This window comes from Lepus europaeus, chromosome 7, assembly GCF_033115175.1.
Source record: "Lepus europaeus isolate LE1 chromosome 7, mLepTim1.pri, whole genome shotgun sequence".
Lineage (NCBI taxonomy): Eukaryota > Metazoa > Chordata > Mammalia > Lagomorpha > Leporidae > Lepus > Lepus europaeus.
This window is the reverse complement of record NC_084833.1, coordinates 128,661,882-128,682,647: the sequence shown is the minus strand read 5'-3', so window position 1 is coordinate 128,682,647 and position 20,766 is coordinate 128,661,882. Positions and strand designations below refer to the sequence as shown.

Below are 20,766 nucleotides of genomic sequence, written 5' to 3'. Positions count from 1 at the left end.
CTCCCAAATTCTTTCCGTTTTTTTTTTTTTTGACAGGCAGAGTGGATAGTGAGAGAGACAGAGAGAAAGGTCTTCCTTTTTGCCATTGGTTCACCCTCCCATGGCCGCTGTGGCCGGCGCATCATGCTGATCCGAAGCCAGGAGCCAGGTGCTTCTCCTGGTCTCCCATGCCGGTGCAGGGCCCAAGGATTTGGGCCATCCTCCACTGCCTTCCCGGGCCATAGCAGAGAGCTGGCCTGGAAGAGGGGCAACCGGGATGGAATCCGGCACCCCAACCAGGACTAGAACCCGGTGTGCCGGCGCCGCAAGGTGGAGGATTAGCCTGTTAAGCCACGGCGCCGGCCATCCAAATTCTTTCTATGAAGCTAGCATCACCTTAATTCCTAAAGAACATCTCTTAAAATTGATTAGTAAATCCAGTGGCCAGAATGGACCTAGTAAAGGTGGTTGGATGGCTTTGGGGTTGATGTTTTTTTAAATGATCAAGTTCTTCTATACTCCAAGTCTTTTAATAGATATTATAACCATGTTTGACATAACACTGATAAAAATGTGAAACACAGAAACTATACAAGGTGGAAGGCAACATATATCCATAATTGCTTAAACAATGAGGAAACTCCTCAAGCAGGCCCTATTGCAATTGAGGAAGATACTGATGGTGAAGAAAATGAAGATGCTGTAGTAGCATCTCTGCCTACTCAGCACACCTCAGCCATCATCATCTTCAGCATTTGACCCAGGCAGCATGCCATCAGATAGCTATAGTTGAATACAGAGTCCTCTTGGTGCACATGTCCCAGCCAATACACCAGCGAAAGTGCCTCATAGCATGGGTGTACCAAGGAATACTATCCAACCTACTCTATTGACCCTTCCAGCCATTGATCCAGCACTTTTCAGTACAGTTTCCCAAGGTGATACCCACCTCACCCCGGAGGACTTTGTGAGAGCTCAGAAATACTGCAAATATGCTGGCAGTGCTTTGCAATATGAAGATGTAAGCACTGCTATCAGAATCTACAGAAAGCCCTCAAGTTACTGATGGCTAACAGAGAATGAAGCCTTTGTACAACAGATCCATGTATCTTTGGCGTAAAGAACTAACTCCATTACTCTGTCTTCAGCCTATCAAGAGTACAATTTTAAGAAAGACTTCAGTTGAGTTGAATATGACAATAAAATCTGTGTGTATCTGATTCCTTTTGAAGCATTCATCAGTAGCCTCAACCAGTTTTTATTGTCCATTTAATGGCTCTGGTAATTTATGTGTACATAGGGCTGTTGTTGGCAAGATCCTAAAAACACCATTTGAACCCTGCTTCAGCAAATGAAAATACAGAAAATACATATTGGAATAAGCTTTATTAATTTACATACATGAAGAGAATTTTTAAAAGCCATAATATTTGGACAAGCAGATTGTATTACTTTGCTGTAAAATTTTAAATCTAATAAAAGATTAGAGATAACCTTTTTGTTTTCCTTAAGACTTACAAAACAAATACAAGTGCCCTAAAGTATTAGATTGACCTGAGAAAATTATGTTCAAAACACAATTTTTATTCATTAGAGTTTAAAGTTGACAGAAGGAAAAGTCATTCAGTCAAGAGGTAGAAATGCTTTCAGACTTAATATTAATAATGTTGGTTTCCCAAATGCTTTCTTTTATACATTGAAGCTTAAGGTGAATTGGTATTTTCTGCATCAGCAGTCTGACTGCATGTCTTAGAGAATGAAAAAGATCTGTAGAGATGCCTGAAGACTTGATGCTTTTAAGTTAAGATTCTTCTCAGCTGCTTTTATTTTAATACAAAACATATATAAGCCTATGTTTTAAACAAAAATAATTGATTATAAAATCTTGTGTTTCTACTCAAATACACTTGTGAAAAGAAATTACAATTTATCCACAAAATAATCTAGAATTTCCTTACAGTATCCAACTTAAATAATGAAGTAAAACATCCTAAAACATCTTTTGTTTGTGTGAATTTAATTACAGTACCTTAAATTAGCATTTTGCATCCCAAAGGTTATTAAAAGTTTTGAAAGGGAGGTAAAATCCATGAAGTTGGTAAATTTTCTGTTCTAAATTCTTCATGTACTTGGGGCTGGTGCTGCAGTGCAGTAGGTTAATCCTCTGCCTGTGGGGCTGGCATCCCATATGGGTGCTGGTTCTAGTCCTGGCTGCCCCTCTTCCAGTCCAGTTCTCTGCCATGGCCTGGAAAAGCAGTGGAAGATGGCCCAAGTGCTTGGGCCCCTGCACCCGCATGGGAGACCAGGAAGAAGCATCTGGTTCCTGGCTTTCGATGGGTGCAGCACTGGCCATTGCAGCCATCTGGGGCATGAACCAATGGAAGGAAAACCTTTCTCTCTGTCTGTAATTCTACCTCAAATAAATAAATAAAATCTTAAAAAATATACTCTTTATATACTCATATCCATAACAACCTCTTATTTTAGAAAAATGAGGGTTAATGGTTTATGACTTCTGCTAGTCTGTGAATGTTACAAAGTAAAACTTCTAGTCAAGGTATGAATTTGTAAACTCCTTGTATGCAATCAAATTACTGTAACAAAAATTGTGGTACTAAGTTAATAGTCTTTAAATAAATACAAACTAGGAGAATATTTAGCAACTTAAAAACACCTGGCTATCAAAATTATTCAGATGGAGACAAGATAAGATTCCTTGTGGGGTAACCACATGCTGAATTTCTGGTTTTTTATTTACATGTCTGACTGTCACAGGCTGAACAGCAACAGAACACAGTATGAGAATGATGAGCACTCCTCTAATTCTAGAGACATATGTGCCCTGTCAGGACTTCATTGGCCTAACTGTAGATGTTAACAATGCAAGTCCTTTTAAGAAACTAGTCATAGAAAATAATCAAAGGAAAAAGGGAATTCCAAAAGAAATCAGACATCATCTTCTCATAAATATATGAAAAGTAAAATACTCAGGAATAAATGTTTCTGTTTTCAAGAGAATTGTGGGGCCAGTACCATGGTGCAGTAGGTTAATCCTCCACCTGCAGCACCAGAATCCCATATGGACACCGATTCTAGTCCCAGCTGTTCCTCTTTCAATCCAGCTCTCTGCTATGGCCTGGGAAAGCAGTATAAGATGGCCCAAGTGCTTGGGCCCCTGCACCCATGGGAGACTGGAAAGAACTACCTGGCTCCTGGCTTTGGATCAAGCAGCTCTGGTTGTTGCAGCCATTTGGGGAATGAACCAATGGGTGGAAAACCTTTTTCTCTGTCCTACCTCTCACTGTCTATAACTCTACCTCTCAATTCAATAAATAAAATCTTTCAAAAAATCTGTTAAAGTGAATTGCAACCACTATTTTATGTTTTCTTTCACAATTTCAAGTGGACATAGCTCATAAAATAAAATGAATCATGGTTTCGTAAACACTAAACTTATCATAGACAATTGGTACCAATGAATAGCTTCTTTCATAGTCTCTCTATATAAATAATAAACCAATTATTTTCTTCCTACTCTGCAAAGCCAATCAATGTAATTGATTTCAAATTTAGAATTTTCATATCATCCAGAAATGCACAATGTTAGTGCTTTTGGAGTTTATAAGAGCACTTTTTAACCTTAGAGAGTTCTAAGACATTAAATGGTATTTTTTCTTTCTAACCCATATAAGACTAACATTGTGCAGAAAAATATGAAGATTTTTGTTCTGCAGATAAATAATTGTGCTTTGCCTAGAATTATGTTTCAACTTTGGTTATTTTTTCTCTCCAGTAAAGCCAGGAAGAAGAGAGTCCTATGAAACTAATAAAATGCCCCTGGTGTTCTTAAATGATTACTTTTTGGACAGAAACTTCAAGAAACAACACCACAGTCATAGTGAACTTTTTCTGTGGTTGGAATCTTCTCTTTGCTTTCAGGAGACCAAGAGAAGCCACCTGGAGATCTCAGGGGAAGGCCATGTGGGAATGGAGAGGCATGCATCTCCTCTGGAAGCAGTTGTGTCTGTGACATTTTTTGCTTATAGTAAATTTGACAGGTCTCTATCCATTGATAAAGAAGAGGCTCATCATAAAAATTAGTAATGCAGAAAAAAATCATTGAAATCTCATTTTTTTCTGCCACAGGCAAGAGGAACAACATCTCTCACAATAAAACAAACAGACTGTAAAGAGTCTATCCAATATCTCTGGATCTCCTGACATTCTAAGGACAGACTTCGCAGAACTTCCAGCTCCCTCTTCAAGAAAGGTAAATCAATAAATAAATTGTTAATAAAAAGGAGGTAACTTTTTTTCTGTATTTCTGGATAGGATTCCTGTCTTTGAATCAATATCTCATGATTTTTATTCATTTTTTCTTCTTTGGAATTGGGGTAGGAGTAGGCAAAACATGCATGAAAGAAGGGGAAAAAGTTTAAAGTACCAGATTGTAAAGTAGGAACGAATGGACAGGAAGGCTGGAGGTGAAGGGGCAAAGACTAGGTTTGGGAAAAAAGCCAGCTTATTAAGTCCTTAAAAAGAGAAAGGAAGAAAGGAGGAGGAAATAGAGAAGTATGATTATGTTCTTCTGGAATTATTCTAATGCAATGTGTTCTCTTTGTATTAATAAAAATAAAAATGTTTAACCATTGAAAATGTATTTCTTTATTGAATCTCTACTGCCTCATTCTAACACCTATAAAAACAGAATTCAAAGGCAGGCATAGGTTGTAGGGTGGGGCACAGTGGAAGTGGCAGTGATAGCCCTATTTCTCTAATTTCAACTTCTGCACCACAAATTCTAGTCCAGCAAAGTTCTACACATCACCCAGAATCAATTGCATAAAATAAACCACTTAGGGCAAAAGCTCAGAGAAAATCAATGTTCCCATTATTCTTTGCCTGGGAAGTACTCATAAAAATTAGCATGCTGCTAAAGAAAATGAGATTATGGCCAAGCTATGTATAAAGAACACAGGGATGCAAAGTCAGGAGGCAGCTTGGTGTTTTATGAGCACCCAAAGTGAACTGCAGATGATGGAAGGGGATGCATTACAGAATGGGAGCTCAGTAGGCCGCCCAGCCAGCAGTGATCACCAAGCCTTTAACCTGAGATCTATGAGTATTTGTGAAGTGTACAAATGAGTTCTACCTATAACAACAGTAATTACTTTTTCCTTAGGAAACAAGGCAAAACACATTTTTTCCCAATTTTTATCTGTTTTTCATTTTATTTGAGATGGGGAGGGAGTGAGATACCTTCCATTTTCTGGTACATCCTCAAATGCTCACAACAGCAGGCAATGTTCAGCCTGAAGCCAGGATCCCAGAACTCTATCCAGGCCTGGGTGAGTTCAGTTAATTCTGAGGATGATACACAGTCTTCAGTGACACTTGTCTTTATAAAGACACATCTCAATACAAAATAAAACTCCCTACTCAGGACTTTTGAGATCCAAGAGAAATCTTTCAAATATTTTGCAGATGAGTGCAAAACAGAAATCCATAGACTTCTGTGAGCCAACAAGTTCCCTGCCTACCTGAGAATCAGCCTGGTCACCAAGGGCCAAGCAAAGCCACTTGGGACCTGTGCCCAGAGTCTTATCTCTTGAGCAAGCATAAAGACAGCCCAGTCATTGGTCATTGGCAGTTTTGGACCACCTTAATCCTGAAGTGGGTACGCAAACTAGTCAACTCCAATTTGGGCTGAGTTATCAGACTGGAAGTCTGGTCAAAGATTGTCACCCATTAAGGAATCTGGACACAGGAATGGCCAAAAGGAACCATTAGGAGATACTCACAATAGGAGTCAGAAAACTAAGTGAGTAATAAATGCACAGATCCTAGACCAAGGCAACAGGCAATGCCAACCTTCTCTTTTGTTGCAAAATTTTCTTATTTTATCTTAAAGGCCTTGAGAAACAGATCTGTAGACATCTCATGTGTAAGACAAACATGGATCATTCATAATTGGCCTATAAATATTAGCATTCTTGCCCTGGTCAATGAACCTCAGGACCTAGCTCAGGGAGGGGTAAATAAAGGGAATCACTTCAGTCTCATTTCTAGGGAAGTATACATCCTCCATGAACTGCTTCTTGCAAAATATTTCTCCAATTTTGCAGGAGAAATACATCAACTCTGAAGTGGCCACTTTTTTTTTCCATAGAGCCCAATACTTTTCTTGGGAATCACCTGTGATGCCAGGTAGATGGATAAGAAAGACAATTGGAATCATCTAGTAGAAGACAAGATACTTTTCCCAAATCACCATATTTCACTCTACAAAAAAATGCAAAAAGAATCATAAAGAACTCCAGTTGATCAATCTCCTGGTTTAAGCAAAGGGCATATTTGCATTACTCCAGATATGCAGGCCACTTTCTGTTGTACCCTCATGTGGACTATCTGCATAGGGATACAGAGTGTGAGGGGGAGGCTGCAGCCGTAAAAATGGTCAATGTTTCAATTATAAAACTAAATTTTAATTATCTCAAATTCAGTAATAAAAATTCTGCTCTAAGCAAGACACATAAAGCCAAGCTCATCCCTTTCTCAACAAAAATTTAATGCTAACTGTATATTTAGCAGTGTACTATTGCATTTAATTACAGTACTTCACTACATCTTATTTTTTAAGATTTTATTTATTTGAGAGGTTGAATTATAGACAGTGAGAGGAAGAGACAGAGATAAAGGTCTTCCATCTGCTGGTTCACTCCCCAAATGGCTATAACAGATGGAGCTGCACTGATCTGAAGCCAAGAACCAGGAGCTTCTTCTTTGTCCCTCCTTGGGTGAAGAGGCCTAAGCACTTGAGCCATCTTCTACTGTTTTCCCAGGCCATAGCTGAGAGCCGGATCAGAAGAGCAGCAGCTGGGGCTAGAACTGGTGCCCATATGGGGTGCCAGTGCCACAGTACCAGCCCCTCTACATCTTATAAGCGCATTGTATCTGTAAGAAGAAAACTCAAAAGTGAGTCAAGTATATCACAAATTATGTTAGAGATTATTTCTAATTTAAATAAAAAAGGAAAACCCTAAAATAGAAATGGTTAATTTTGGCCATCTGCACAAATGACCTGTGTCCTATTACTTTATCCTTTGCAATACTTTTCAAGGTTTCTTCTGGCCTTCCTGTCTTCCCTTGTTCCTCATACCCTTTCAATATCACTGCCTCTCTGTCCCTGCAGCTCTCTACCTTTGGAAACAGTCTTATAGACTGTCAATCATTATTTCAAAATGTTTTGTAGGAAGGGCCTGAATGACCTTCTAATATCCCTTAAATATATATATTTCCATAAAACAGACAATAGAGGGGCTGGTACTGTGTCCCAGCAGGGAAAGCTGCTGCCTGCATTGCCGACATCCCTTATGGGAGCTGGTTTGAGTCTCGACTGCTCCATTTCTGATCCAGCTCTCTTCTAAGGTCTGGGGAATCAGTAGAGGATGACCCAAGTCCTTGGGCCCCTGCACCCATGTGGGATAACTGGAAGAGGCTCCCAGGTCTTGGCTTCAGTTTGGGGTAGCTCCAGCCATTGAAGCCATCTGGGGAGTAAACCAGAAGATGGAAAACCTTTGTCCCTCTCTCTCTGCCTCTGCATCTCTCTAATTTAAATAAAGTAAAATAAAATAAATAAAAAATAATAAATAAAAATAATAAAAAACAAACAGTAGAGCATAGTGTGAAAGCCATTGCCTGTGATGCTGGTATTCTGTATTGTGCATGAGTTCATGTCCCACCTGCTCTACTTCTGATCTAGCTCCTTCATGTGCCTAGGAAAGCTGCAAAGGATGCAAAGGATGGTGCTTGTGCTCCTACTCCCACATGGGAAATGTGGAAGATACTGGCTACTGACTTTAATCCAGTTCCAACCCCAGCTGCTGTGGCCATTAGGGGTGTGAAATAGTGGATAAACGATTTACATCTCTCTCTTCTTTGTAACTCTGCCTTTCAAATAAATAAATATTGGCTGGTGTGTTGGCTCAATAGGCTAATCCTCCTCCTGTGGTGCCGGCACCCTGGGTTATAGTCCTGGTTGGAGCAATGGATTCTGTCCCAGTTGTACCTCTTCCACTCCAGCTCTCTGCTGTGGCCCAAGAATGCAATGGAGGATGGCCCAAGTGCTTGGGCCCTGCACCCACATGGGAGACCAGGAGAAGTACCTGGCTGCTGACTTCAGATCAGCACTGTGCACTGGCTGCAGTGCACCTGCCACAGTGGCCATTGCAGGGGGGGGGGGGTGAACCAATGGAAAAAGGAAGACCTTTCTCTCTCTCTCTCTCTCTCTCTCTCTCTCTCACTGTCCACTCTGCCTGTCAAAAAAACCCAAATAAATAAATATTTTTAATTTTGTAAAAAATTTAACAAAAGGCCCTAAATATTCTGACTCATCTTGACATGTAACAGGAGCCAAGAAATTTGCTGCTGACTTTATGTAGTGCCTCCTCAATCTGTTCTATAAGAAAAAAATATGTATTTCTTTTGCTATCCAAGCACTCAAATCTAAAAGAAATAATACCATCCAGTACAGCTCTGTTTAAGGCTGCTCCTGCACTGAAGAAAAGTAAAGTAGCAAGGGGCCCAAACCCTGTGTGGCAGGCTGGCATTCCCCTCTTTACTCTGCATCTGAGTTTCTGGTTAGAGATGGAGACAAAGACAACTCCAGATACTGCAGTGGTACACAAACAGCCTCAATCACAGACATGCCTTGTATGTGTGCAACAGAAGGAGAGCATGGGGCACTATGTAAGGGAGGAATACATTGAACACAAAGGAAAGGTTGTGAATGGACATAGCTAAGAATTTCCCCACTCTGCTGTTCATGATCTCAAGGATGTCCAGGCAAGAATTCATTTCACTTTGGAAAACCCACTTCATAAAGTTTTCTCCACCTAGGTGTACTCTTCTGTGAGCAATCAGTCTTCCTGTGAGAGATGGCACCACCACAAACTGAAAACCAGTCAAAAAGCAGAGTGATGGCTTTAATTCTCAGAGGTGAATGGACAACCACATCTATGAATTCTGCCTTGAAAAATAAGCTTCCTTCTGCTCTAGGAATCTGATATAGGTTAGGGCTAAAGTGAGAAACACAGAGACCAGTTGGGTCTGTTAGGTGAGAAAAAAGGAAGCTTGATTTCCAGTTGTTACTTTGTAGCATGTTAGTTTTGAGAGGATTTCATTTTCCACTTCTATTTGAAGAAATGGTAAGGTAGAATCAGTGCCAGCCTAACACACAGCAGCTTTAGCCACTGATGACATCACAGCTTGCTATCCAAAAGTGGCAGCCAAAATAAACTCACCAAATGAGAACTAAAATAAAACAGAAGAGTCTAGCATAATACCAACATTTGTTCAGCAGATATTACCAAGATCTTGACACACAAGTCATCAGCAGGATAAAGGGTGGGCCTGGCTTTGTGTCACAGTGGATTAAGCCACCACCAAATAAAATGCTGGGATCCAATATGTGTCTCTACCCTTTAAAAATGATTTATTTATTTGAAAGAGTTTTGGGGGTCGGTGCTGTGACACAGCTGGTTGAGGCCCTGGCCTGCATCCCATATGGTCCCTGGTTTGGGTCTTGGCTGCTCCACTTCCCATCCAGCTGCCTGCTAATGTGCTTGGGAAAGTGGCACAGTATGGCCCAAGTACTTGGCCCCCTATATCCACATGGAAGATCCAGAAGAAGCTACAGGCTCCTGGCTTCAGATCAGCTCAGATCTGGCCACTGCAGCAATTTGGGAAGTGAACCAGCAGACTGAAGACCTCTCTATCTGTCTCTGTCTCTATCAGTAACTCTGTCAAATAAATAAAATAAATCTTAAAAAAAAACTGTCAGAGTTATGGAGAGGAGGGAGAGTCAGATGGGATGGCATTGTGGATTAGCAGGTAAAGCTGCTGCCTGCAATGCTGGTATCCCATATAGGCACCAGTTAATATCTTCGCTGTTCCACTTCTGACCCAGATCTCTGCTAGTGGCCTTGGAAAAGTAGAAGATGGCCCAATACCTGGGTCCTTGCCACCCAAGTGGGAGACCTGAAGGAAGCTCTTGGTGCCTGGCTTGGGCCTGGCCCAATTCTGGTCATTGCAGCCATGTAGGGAGTAGACCAGCAGATGAAAAATCTCTTTCTCATTCTCTCCCTTTTTCTATCTTTGCCTTAAAAATAAATAAATGCTAAAAAAGGAGAGACATTCCATCTGAGATGGCTGCAATGGCCAGGGCTGAACCACACAGAAACCAGGAGCCAGGCACTCCATCTGGTTCTCTCACATGGGTTACAACGACCCAAACACTTGAGTCATCCTCTGCTGCTTTTCTCAGGCCATCAGCAGGGAGCTAGGTTAGAAGTGGAGCAACTGGGACGTGAACTGCTGCTCATCTGGGAAGCTGGCATTGCAGATGGTAGCTTTCCCTATTGTGCTACAATGCCAGCCCCATGAGTGCCAGTTTGAGTCACAGCTGCTCCACTTCTGATCCAGCTCCCTGCTAATGCAACTGGGGAAGCAGAAACAGATGGCACAAGTAATTGGGTCCTTGCACCAACATGGGACACTTGGTTGGACTTCCAGGTTGGGCCAGCATTATTCGTTGCAGTCTCTTGAGTGAACCAGCAGATGCAAGATCCCCATCCTTCTGTCTCTGCCTCTTTCTCTGTAACTCTGCCTTTAAAATAAAAAATTTAAATCTTAATAAAATAAAGAGAAAGAGTGAGAGAGTAGCCACAGTTAAAAAAAAAAAAACAGAGCAAAACTACAGTTGTGCTGTCCCTCAGCAACCTTCTGCCTTAAGTGGGAAGTCTCTGGCTTACAGACACTGACATAAAAGACACATTCACAACACATTTCAAAACAAGAGATGAGAGGTTTACAAAGCATATTGACTTTATGATGACTTTCATTTATTAGGTACACTGGGTTTAGATATATGCCTTTAAGTGCTGCCAAGTTAACCCAGGGTCTAATTCAAAGAGACGTACTGCATAAGATGTGCTGCCAGGGGAGAGAGCTGCAATGTCCCATTGCTTTTTAGCATAATAAAGAGAAAGAAAAGGTATACTCATGTCCATGGTTATAAGGACAGAAGCACAAAAATTTCAGAAGGGGGGATCAAATTTCAAATATAGCTATTTTAAGAAAATAAAATGAAGTACATTTCAGAATATAATAGGGGGTAGAAACACACCATCAGTTTATCAACTCTCACAGGGATCCAGAAAACTGCCCTGCTTACCCATAGACCAAATGTTTCAAAACACATTTTCTGATTAAATTCAGAAGATTACAGGAATTAGCACTTTGGGTGTTCAAATGCCAAATTAAGTTTTAGTTTCCACTATGGGCAAATGTAGCCTAATCACTCAGAACATGAGAAAACTTTTCCATAAGAAGAAACATGAAATATTCAGTCACACAGAATAACTGTGCTTAGCGCTCAAAGTGAACCCCAGGATAAGCACCCAGAAAACCTGTTAGGTCTTGGGCCCAGCACTGTGGTGTAGCATGTAAAAATTTATTTATTTATTTAAAAGGCAGAATTAGAGAGGCAGAGGCAGAGAGAGAGGTATTCCATGCACTGATTCACTCCAAAAGTGGCTGCAATAGCCAGAGCTGGACCTATCTGAAGCCAGAAGCCTCTGTCAGGTCTTCCATGCGGGTGCAGAACCCAAGAACTTGCACCATCTTCCACTGCTTTCCCAGGCCATGGCAGAAAGCTGGATCTCAAAAAAGCACCCGTATGGGATGCCAGCATTGTAGGTGGCAGCCTCACCTGCCATGCCACAGTGCCAGCCCTAAAAATAAACCTGTTTTCAAAAGCCTTTTAAATGTGGAATGGTAGAGAGTTTGTTTATCCAAAGCAAGGATAACATAAGATAACTACTACACAGAAGAAGCTCCTGGCTCGTAGCTTTGGATCGGCACAGCTCTGACCACTGTAGTGTGGCCAATTGGTGAGTGAACCAGCAGATGGAAGACTTCTCTCTCTCTGCCTCTCCTTCTCTCTGTGTGTAAATCTGACTTTCAAGTAAAATAAATAAATCTTAAAAAATACTAGTACTCATTAACTTCAAAAATATAGAAATTTAATGAAACTCAAAATATAACCAAAATCATCATCTACTACAAACTATAATCTTTATTTTGAGTCATATTAGAAAAAAATTAACCCTCCCCCCTTTGAAAAAATGCACATGGGACTGGTGTAGTAGGTTAAGCAGACCCTGGCAGTGCCAGCACCCCACATGGGCACTGGTTCAAGAACTGGCTGCTCCATTTCCAATCTAGTTCCCTTCTAATTCACCTGGGAAAGCAGAGGATGATGGCCCAAGTGTTTGTGCCCCTGAAATCAAGTGTGAGAACCAGGAGAAGCTCCTAGGTCCTGGGTTCACCTGGCCCAGCCCAAATCATTGTAGCCATTTGAGGAGTGAACCAATAGATCAAAGACCTCTCTTTCAATCTCTGTAAATCTGCCTTTTGAGTAAATAAAATGAATCTAAAAAATGCACTGTATACAATGTAGTATTTTGGTTATTCCCTCATACAAAGAAAGCTCAGATAAACTGTAGATGAATCCTCCTGGCTTGATCAATTCAGGAGGAGGATTGCCTGCTGCAACCCTGTGCTAGACATCAATGAAAGTCATTAATGGGAAGATGAATGGACACCATCAGACTGCTTCCTCACATGGCACCTTTTCTTAAAGACATCACTGCTACATTACCAGATTATGTCTCTCGTGTGAAACACGTCTCCCCTAAAAATTTTAAAGAACTTGCCAGAAACTTATAGCAGAGCAGGGAATGATGTGCGAAGAATAGTCAGCCTGAGTAGTCTAGGAATCCTGTTCTTGGCTGTTTTCAAGTTTGCATTAATGTAGACACAACATAGTTGCTGAGAAAGTGGTCTTACAGTTGTTTCCTGGGTGTGAAGCAACTCTTTTCAGCAGAAACACATAACTGCTTGTCCACTCACAAGCACTGGGATAGAGTGTGCATGGGAGAAAAGGTCAAAAACACACTGGGTTTGACAGGAAGAATGCTGTTACCCTAACGACCTCTATCCAGGATTCCCTTTCTATTTTTACTTCCTAGGTAACCTTACTATGCTAAATGAGTTTCACAGATTGGTAATCTGGTGACAATAGGACTCTAACAGAATCTATGAATCACTCAGTTAACCCAGTGAAAACTTCACTATACTGAAAGTTAGTCTATATCAATAGTTTTCAAGGCCACATCTCTCTTTATTTAAAAGATGTTTTATTTATTTATTTGAGAGGTAGAGTTACAGATAGTGAGAGGGATAGACAGAGAGAAAGGTCTTCCTTCTGCTGGTTCACTCCCTAGTTGGCCAAAATGGCCAGAAGAATTGCACTGATCTAAAGCCAGGAGCCAGAGCTTCTTCTGGGTCTCCCACCTGGGTGCAGAGGCCCAAGCACTTGAGCCATCTTCCACTGCCTTCCCAGGCCATAGCAGAGAACTGGATCAGAGGAGAAGCAGCTGGGACTCAAACAGGTGCCCATATGGGATGCTGGCAACACAGGCAGAGGATTAACCTACTGAGTCACAGTGCCAGCCCAAATCCACATCTTTTACTGTACTGTGTGTGCATCTCTGTGGGGGGAGGGGGCATATTTTCTCTTTTCTTCCTTACCCCTCCTCACATTGACACCTTGTACAAAGGCGTCCACAGACCACAGTCATTATGAAGATCTATCACTAATATCCTCCCATGTTGAAAATGTCATGGGGTTAAACACAGAACCCAGAATAAGAAAAGTTACTTGAGGCTGGTGTTGTGACTGAGTGATTAAAACCACAAGGGTGATGGTTCGAGACCTGGCTGCTCCATTTCTGATCCAGTTATCTGGTATGGCCTGGGAAAACATTGGAATATGGCCCAAGTGCTTGGTCCCCTGCATCTGTGTGGGAGACCTGGAAGAAGTTCCTGGCTCCTGACTTCAGATCCATGCAGTTCTGGCCATTGTAACCATCTGGGGAGTGAACCAGCAGATGGGAGACCTCTCTCTCTCTTTCTATCTTTGTGCCTTTGCCTCTCTGTAACTCTGCCTTTCAAATAAATAAATTTAAAATATTGTTTTAAAAAATAACTGGCCCTCTTACTTAAAACCAAGTGGACTGTAAGATAATCAGCTTGGGGGAACATTGAGTGATTGTAAAGAACTAGAAGAGAACAATTGCTACTTTTCTGTATTTATGTTTTCATTGCTCTCCACTTTATGAAAATCCATATTAAAGTAGCTCATTATTAACTCATGTGGTAGATTTGCATTAATTTCAGTTCACTTCTCACTTTGCAAAGGATTAGTAGCAGGTAAAAATAGTTGATATCCCTAATAACATAAGAAAGAAGGGTTGAAGACAGAAATCGAAAAGCAGGAAAATAAATCAGCTACGTGTCCATGGCCTCAAGCTCCAGATTGAAAAAGGGTCTGTTAATTAAACATGGAGGAGAGATCAATCCACAAAGCTACTGCACAAGATTCATGTTGCTGCTGGGAAATACATCCAAACACAAGGCACCCCAGCTGTCAAATATGTCCATGGGGTCCAGGATGGGGGCCAGGAGCCAGATCCTACTCAGATCTCCCATCTCCACCTCTCCACTGCCTCGGGCTCCCAGCTGAATTCCACCGAGCCCTGCCCAGCTGGAACTACCATGGCATATAGCTGGAGGCCCAGCCAGAAGACATTCATTGACCCACCCAAAGTGAGAACTGGGCTTACTTAAATATAGGGAATGGGATTCCTTCCTTTGCCTGTGCTCTCAACTGCCCTGCTTGTGCCGTTCGTCGTTCAGTGTACTTTAAGGAGAATTTGAGCGAGGCACCCCATGGGACTGGCCGAGCGTTGGGAGACTGGGAAGCGGCGGTGGGAGACAACACCTGGGTTCCAGCCTTGACTCTGCCAGAGAAGCTCCTAGGATCACTGAGAAGCAACTGATTGAAGTCTGGGAGCCGCCACCCGCCATCGCACCCACCCCTCGCCCACACATGCATGGATGCACCTTCCTGTTCTCCATACTTGCCGTGGAAAATCTCCGGAGCACATCCCCTTCCTTTGGGGCACACGGGGAGCAAAGCGGAGAGTGTGGGACAGGAGAAGTCGCTGGAACGTGGGACCCAGGTGTGGCAGATGCAGAAGCACAGAAGCAGCGGGCAGCAGGTGTGGGGTGTGTGCTCCCGAACTGCCTGCAATTGCACTTGCAGAGCAAGACTCCCCAGTGAATGTGGGAGAAGGAGCAGCGCAGCCTCTCAGGGCACACTCTGATCAGTAAATGAACATCATCTGTTCCCAACCCTGAGCCACAGGGAAAGGCACGCGCATGCGCAGTTCTCTCACATTCACAGGCACAGGTGGTCAGAGCACCAAGAGCGTTACAGCACCGGGTGACTCTGGGAAATGGAGTCCAGGCCAGGACATTCCTAGATAGACTTACTGGTCCTCTCCTAGGGCTTCAGTGTGGGGTGAGTGGAGACAGGCTGGGAACCAGAAGGCATTTGCTTTTGTTTACATCCCTCCTTCCCTTCGTTCCCACCCCAAATCTCAAGGGTCAGGTGCTGTTCTTCCCTTCTTGAACAAAAGCTTAAGAAGTGACAGCCACTGCTGCTGAGTCCGAAATCACGGTTCCCTCACACAGGCTATTTCCCTCAGAAAAATCCTACTGGCTGCTTTATTCCTGGACAGCTTCTCCGAAGTAATAAGTGACACCGATTTCAATGTAACTCTCAGCACAGGTGTAGACGGCATAGTTTAACATCTAGATTTGGGAACACAATTTTTTATGTGTCTTGTCGATGTTTATTGTTCATTTCAAATTATTTTACACCACCCTGTAATTCACCAAGTACAAAAAAAAAAAAGCCACAGGAGAACTGGATACAGAACTAACATTGCCAAGTATCTTCTAGGGGCCAGATTAACGGAGTAAATGCCTTACTTTGTATCAATTATACCTTAGATTAATTCTAGAGACAGTATTATCAATTTACAAAGAGAAAGCTGAGGTGGAAAGAGTTTAGAATTGAATTTGCCCATGGAAATATTGTTAAAACGTCTAGGTTAAAGGCCAAACAAAGTGAAATAGTGGTTTAAGAAATCTTTCGGGACCAGCATTGTGGCATAGTGGGCTAAGCCTCTGCCTTCAGCACTGGTATTTTATATGGGTGCTGGTTCAAGTTCCTGCTGCTCCACTAGCAATCCAGCTTTCTGTTCTAGCCTACGAAAGCAGTAGAAGATGGCTCAAACACCTGGGACCCTACATCCACATTGGAGACCCAGAACTTCCAGGCTCCTGGCTTTGGATCAGCTTAACTATGGCAATTGCAGCCATTTGGGGAGTGAATCAGTGGATAGAATACTTCTCTCTCTCTTTGCCTCTGCCTATCTGTAACTCTGTCTTTCAAATAAAAAAATAAATCTTCTTTAAAAAAGGAAATATTCCTTTTATCTTGGGGCTCAGTTTCTAAAACCCCAGGTTTCTCATCTCTAAAATAAAAAGTGAGGGAGAGGAAGAGTATCTATAATGATAATCTTCACTGTAGAGAAACACATAGGATTGTAACTTGTCTGAAAAAGAAAGGAGACTCAAAGGTGCTATTGCTGCATGGTTATTATTCTCATATTTAACATCAAGGTAGCATATAAATATGCATTCTTAAGTATATTTATGGTGTTTTATTTTTAAGATTTTAAGTATAAATGTAAATGGAAGCAGGATGACATGGAGTTCTGTTTGTGATTACTTCTGTCAATTATAATTCATGGGATTAGAATTGCTGGATGAGGAATGCTTAAATGTATCCATTCATTTTACAATAATGTTTGTTATATCAGGCAATACTCTTTGTGTAGACTGCTTTTTCTTGCCAAATTGAAAATTCAGGAGGGCAAGAAACATGTTTGCTTTGACATTAAAACTCAGCATCTTGATAGAGTCATTCTTTTAGTTGAAAGAATAAATGAGGATATAAAAAGTAAATGAATACAATTTCTTGTTTTAACTATTATTTAGTGAATATAAATTTCCAAAGTACAGCTTATGGATTACAATGGCTTCCTGCCCCCATAACTTCCCTCTCACCCACAACCCTCCCCTTTCCCGCTCCCTCTCCCCTTCCATTCACATCAAGATTCATTTTCAATTCTTTTTATATACAGATGATCAGTTTAGTATATATTAAGTAAAGATTTCAACAGTTTGCCCTCACATAGCAACACAAAGTGAAAAATACTGTTGGGATACAGGTTATAGCATTAAATCACAATGTACAGCACATTAAGGACAGATATCCTACATGATTTTAAAAAAAGTTGATTAATTTTCTGTGCAATTTCCAATTTAACACCAAGGTTTTTTTCAATTTCAGTTATCTTTATATGCAGAAGATCGATACAGTATATACTAACTAAAGATTTTCCCAGTTTGCACCCACACAAACACACAAGGTGTAAAAATACTGTTTCAGTACTAGTTATAGCATTACTTCACATGGACAACACATTAAGGACAGATCCCACATGAGGAGTAAGTACAAAGTGACTCCTGTTGTTGACTTAACAATTTGACACTCTTGTTTATGGCGTCAGTAATCTCCTTAGGCTCTAGTCATAAGTTGCCGAGGCTATAGAAGCCTTTAGGGTTCGTTGACTTCAATCGGATTTCGACAGGGTCATAGTCAAAGTGGAAGTTCTCTCCTCCCTTCAGAGAAAGGTACCTCCTTCTTTGATGGCCCTGTTCTTTCCACTGGGATCTCACTCGCTGAGATCTTTCATTTAGTTTTTTTTTTTTTTTTTTTTTTGCCAGAGTGTTGGCTTTCCATGCTTAAAATACTCTCATGGTCTTTTCAGCCCAATCCGAATGCCTTAAGGGCTGATTCTGAGGCCAGGGTGCTATTTAGGACATCTGACATTCTATGAGTCTGCTGTGTATCCCGCTTCCCAAGTTGGATCGTTCTCTCCTTTTGGTTCTATCAGTATTAGCAGACATTAGTAATGTGTGTGTGATCCCTTTGACTCATAGACCTATCAGTGTGATAAATTGTGAACTGAAGATGATCACTTGGACTAGTGCGATGGCATTGGTACATGCCACCTTGATGGGATTGTATTGGAATCCCCTGGCACGTTTCTAACTCCACAGCTTGGGACAAGTCCGATTGAGCATGCCCCAAATTGTACATCTCCTCCCTCTCTCTTTCCCACTCTTATATTTAACAGGGATCACTTTTCAGTCACAATTTAAACACCTAAGAATAATTGTGTGTTAATTACAGTACTAGAACTAAAAAAAATACTAAAATGGATAAAGATTTACATTGCACATCAACAGTCAGTACAAGAGCTGATCAAGTCCCTGTTTCTCATAGTGCCCATTTCATTTCAACAGGTTTCCCCTTTGGTGCTCAGCTAGTTCTCACTGATCAGGGAAAACATATGCTATTCATCACTTTTGGACTGGCTTAATTCACTCAGCATGATGTTTTTCAGATTCCTCCATCTTGTTGCAAATGACTGGGTTTCATTGTTTCTTACTGCTGTATAGTATTCTATGGAGTACATGTCCCATAATTTCTTTATCCACTCTACTGTTGATGGGCATTTGGGTTGGTTCCAGGTCTTAGCTATTGTGAATTGAGCTGCAATAAACATTAATGTGCAGATGGCTTTTTTATTTGCCAACTTAATTTCCTTTGGGTAAAATCCAAGGAGTGGGATGGCTGGGTTGTATGGTAGGGTTATATTCAGGTTTCTGAGGAATCTCCAGACTGACTTCCATAGTGGCTTAACCAGTTTGCATTCCCACCAATACTGGGTTAGTGTCCCTTTTTCCCCACATCCTCTCCAGCATCTGTTGTTGGTAGATTTCTGAAAGTGAGCCATTCTCACTGGGGTGTGGTGAAACCTCATTGTGGTTTTGATTTGCATTTCTCTGATTGCTAGTGATCTTGAACATCTTTTCATGTGTCTGTTGGCCATTTGGATTTCCTCTTTCGAAAATGTCTATTGAGGTTTTTGGCCCATCTCTTAAGGGGGTTGTTTGTTTTGTTATTGTGGATTTTCTTGATTTCTTTGTAGATTCTGGTTATCAACCCTTTATCTGTTGCATAGATTGCAAATATTTTTTCCCATTCTGTCAGTTGCCTCTTCACTTTCCTGACTGTTTCTTTTTAAGTACAGAAACTTCTCAATTTGATGCAATCCCAAATGTTAATTTTGGCTTTGACTCCCTGTGCTTCTGTGGTATTTTCCAGGAAGTCTTTGCCAGTACCTATATCTTGCAGGGTTTCTCCAATTTTCTATATTTATTTGATGGTGTCAGGTCATAGATTTAAGTCTTTAATCCATGTTGAGTGAATTTTTGTGTAAGGTGAAAGGTAGGGATCTTGCTTCATGATACTGCATGTGGAAATCCAGTTTTCCCAGCACCACTTATTGAATAGACTGTCCTTACTTCAGGGATTGGTTTTGGATCCTTGATCAAATATGAGTTGGATGTAGATGTTTGGATTGATTTCTGGTGTTTCTATTCTGTTCCATTGCTCTGTCCATCTGTTTCTGTACCAGTACCATGCTGTATTGATAACAACTGCCATGTAGTATGTCCTGAAATCTGGTATTGTGAAGCCTCCGGCTTTGTTTTTGTTGTACAAGATTGCTTTGGCTATTTGAGGTCTTCTGTGTCTCCATATGAATTTCAGCATCATTTTTTCCAGATCTGAGAAGAATGTCTTTAGTATTTTGATTGGTATTTCATTGAATCTATATTTTGCTTTTGGGATAATGGACATTTTGATGTTATTGATTCTTCCAATCCATGAGCATGGAAGATTTCTCCATTTTTTGGTATCCTCTTCTATTTCTTTCTTTTAGGTTTTGTAATTTTCATCGTAGAGGTCTTTAAAGTCCTTGGTTAAGTGTATTCCAAGGTATTTGATTGTATTTGTAGCTATTGTGAATGGGATTGATCTTAGAAGTTCTTCCTCAGTGATGGCATTGCCTGTGTATACAAAGGCTGTTGATTTTTATGCATTGATTTTATATCCTTCCACTTTGCCAAACTCTTCTATGAGTTCCAATAGTCTCCTAGTAGAGTTCTTTGGGTCCCCTAAATAAAGAATCATATCATCTGCAAAGAGGGATAGTTTGAGTTCTTCCTTCCCAATTTGTATTTAATTACTTTTTCTTGCCTAATAGCTCTGGCTAAGACTTCCAGAATTATATGGAATAGCAGTGGTGAGAGTGGGCATCCCTGTATGGTCCCAGATCTCAGTGCAAATGCTTCCAACTTTTCCCCATTCAGTGGGATACTGGCCGTGTGTTTTTCATAAATTGCTTTGATTGTATTGAGGAATGTTCCTTCCATACCCAGTTTGCTTAGGGTTTTCATCATGAAAGTGTGTTGTATTTTATCAAATGCTTTCTGTGCATCTATTGAGATAATCATAAGGTTTTTCTTCTGCAGTCTGTTAATGTGGTGTATCACATTGTTTTGAGAACATTGAACCATCCCTGCATATCAGGGATACATCCCACTTGGTCTGGGTGGATGATCTTTCTGATGTGTTGTTGCATTCTATTGGCCAGAATTTTATTGAGTATTTTTGCATCTATGTTCATCAGGGATATTGGTCTGTAATTCTCTTTCAATGCTGCATCTTTTTCCGGCTTAGGAATTTAGGTGATGCTGGATTCATAGAAAGAATTTGGGAGGATTGCGTCTTTTCCAATTGTTCTGAATAGTTTGAGAAGAATTGGAGTTAGTTCG

The 20,766-nt window shown here is 41.0% G+C and overlaps 2 pseudogenes; one reads left to right on the top strand and one right to left on the bottom strand.

Annotated features, from left to right (window-relative positions):
- Window positions 1–478: 478 nt before the first annotated feature.
- LOC133764809 (vacuolar protein sorting-associated protein VTA1 homolog) lies at window positions 479–1,062 on the top strand (annotated as a pseudogene).
- A 2,883-nt stretch (window positions 1,063–3,945) lies between these two features.
- LOC133764828 (apelin receptor early endogenous ligand-like) lies at window positions 3,946–4,110 on the bottom strand (annotated as a pseudogene).
- Window positions 4,111–20,766: the final 16,656 nt, after the last annotated feature.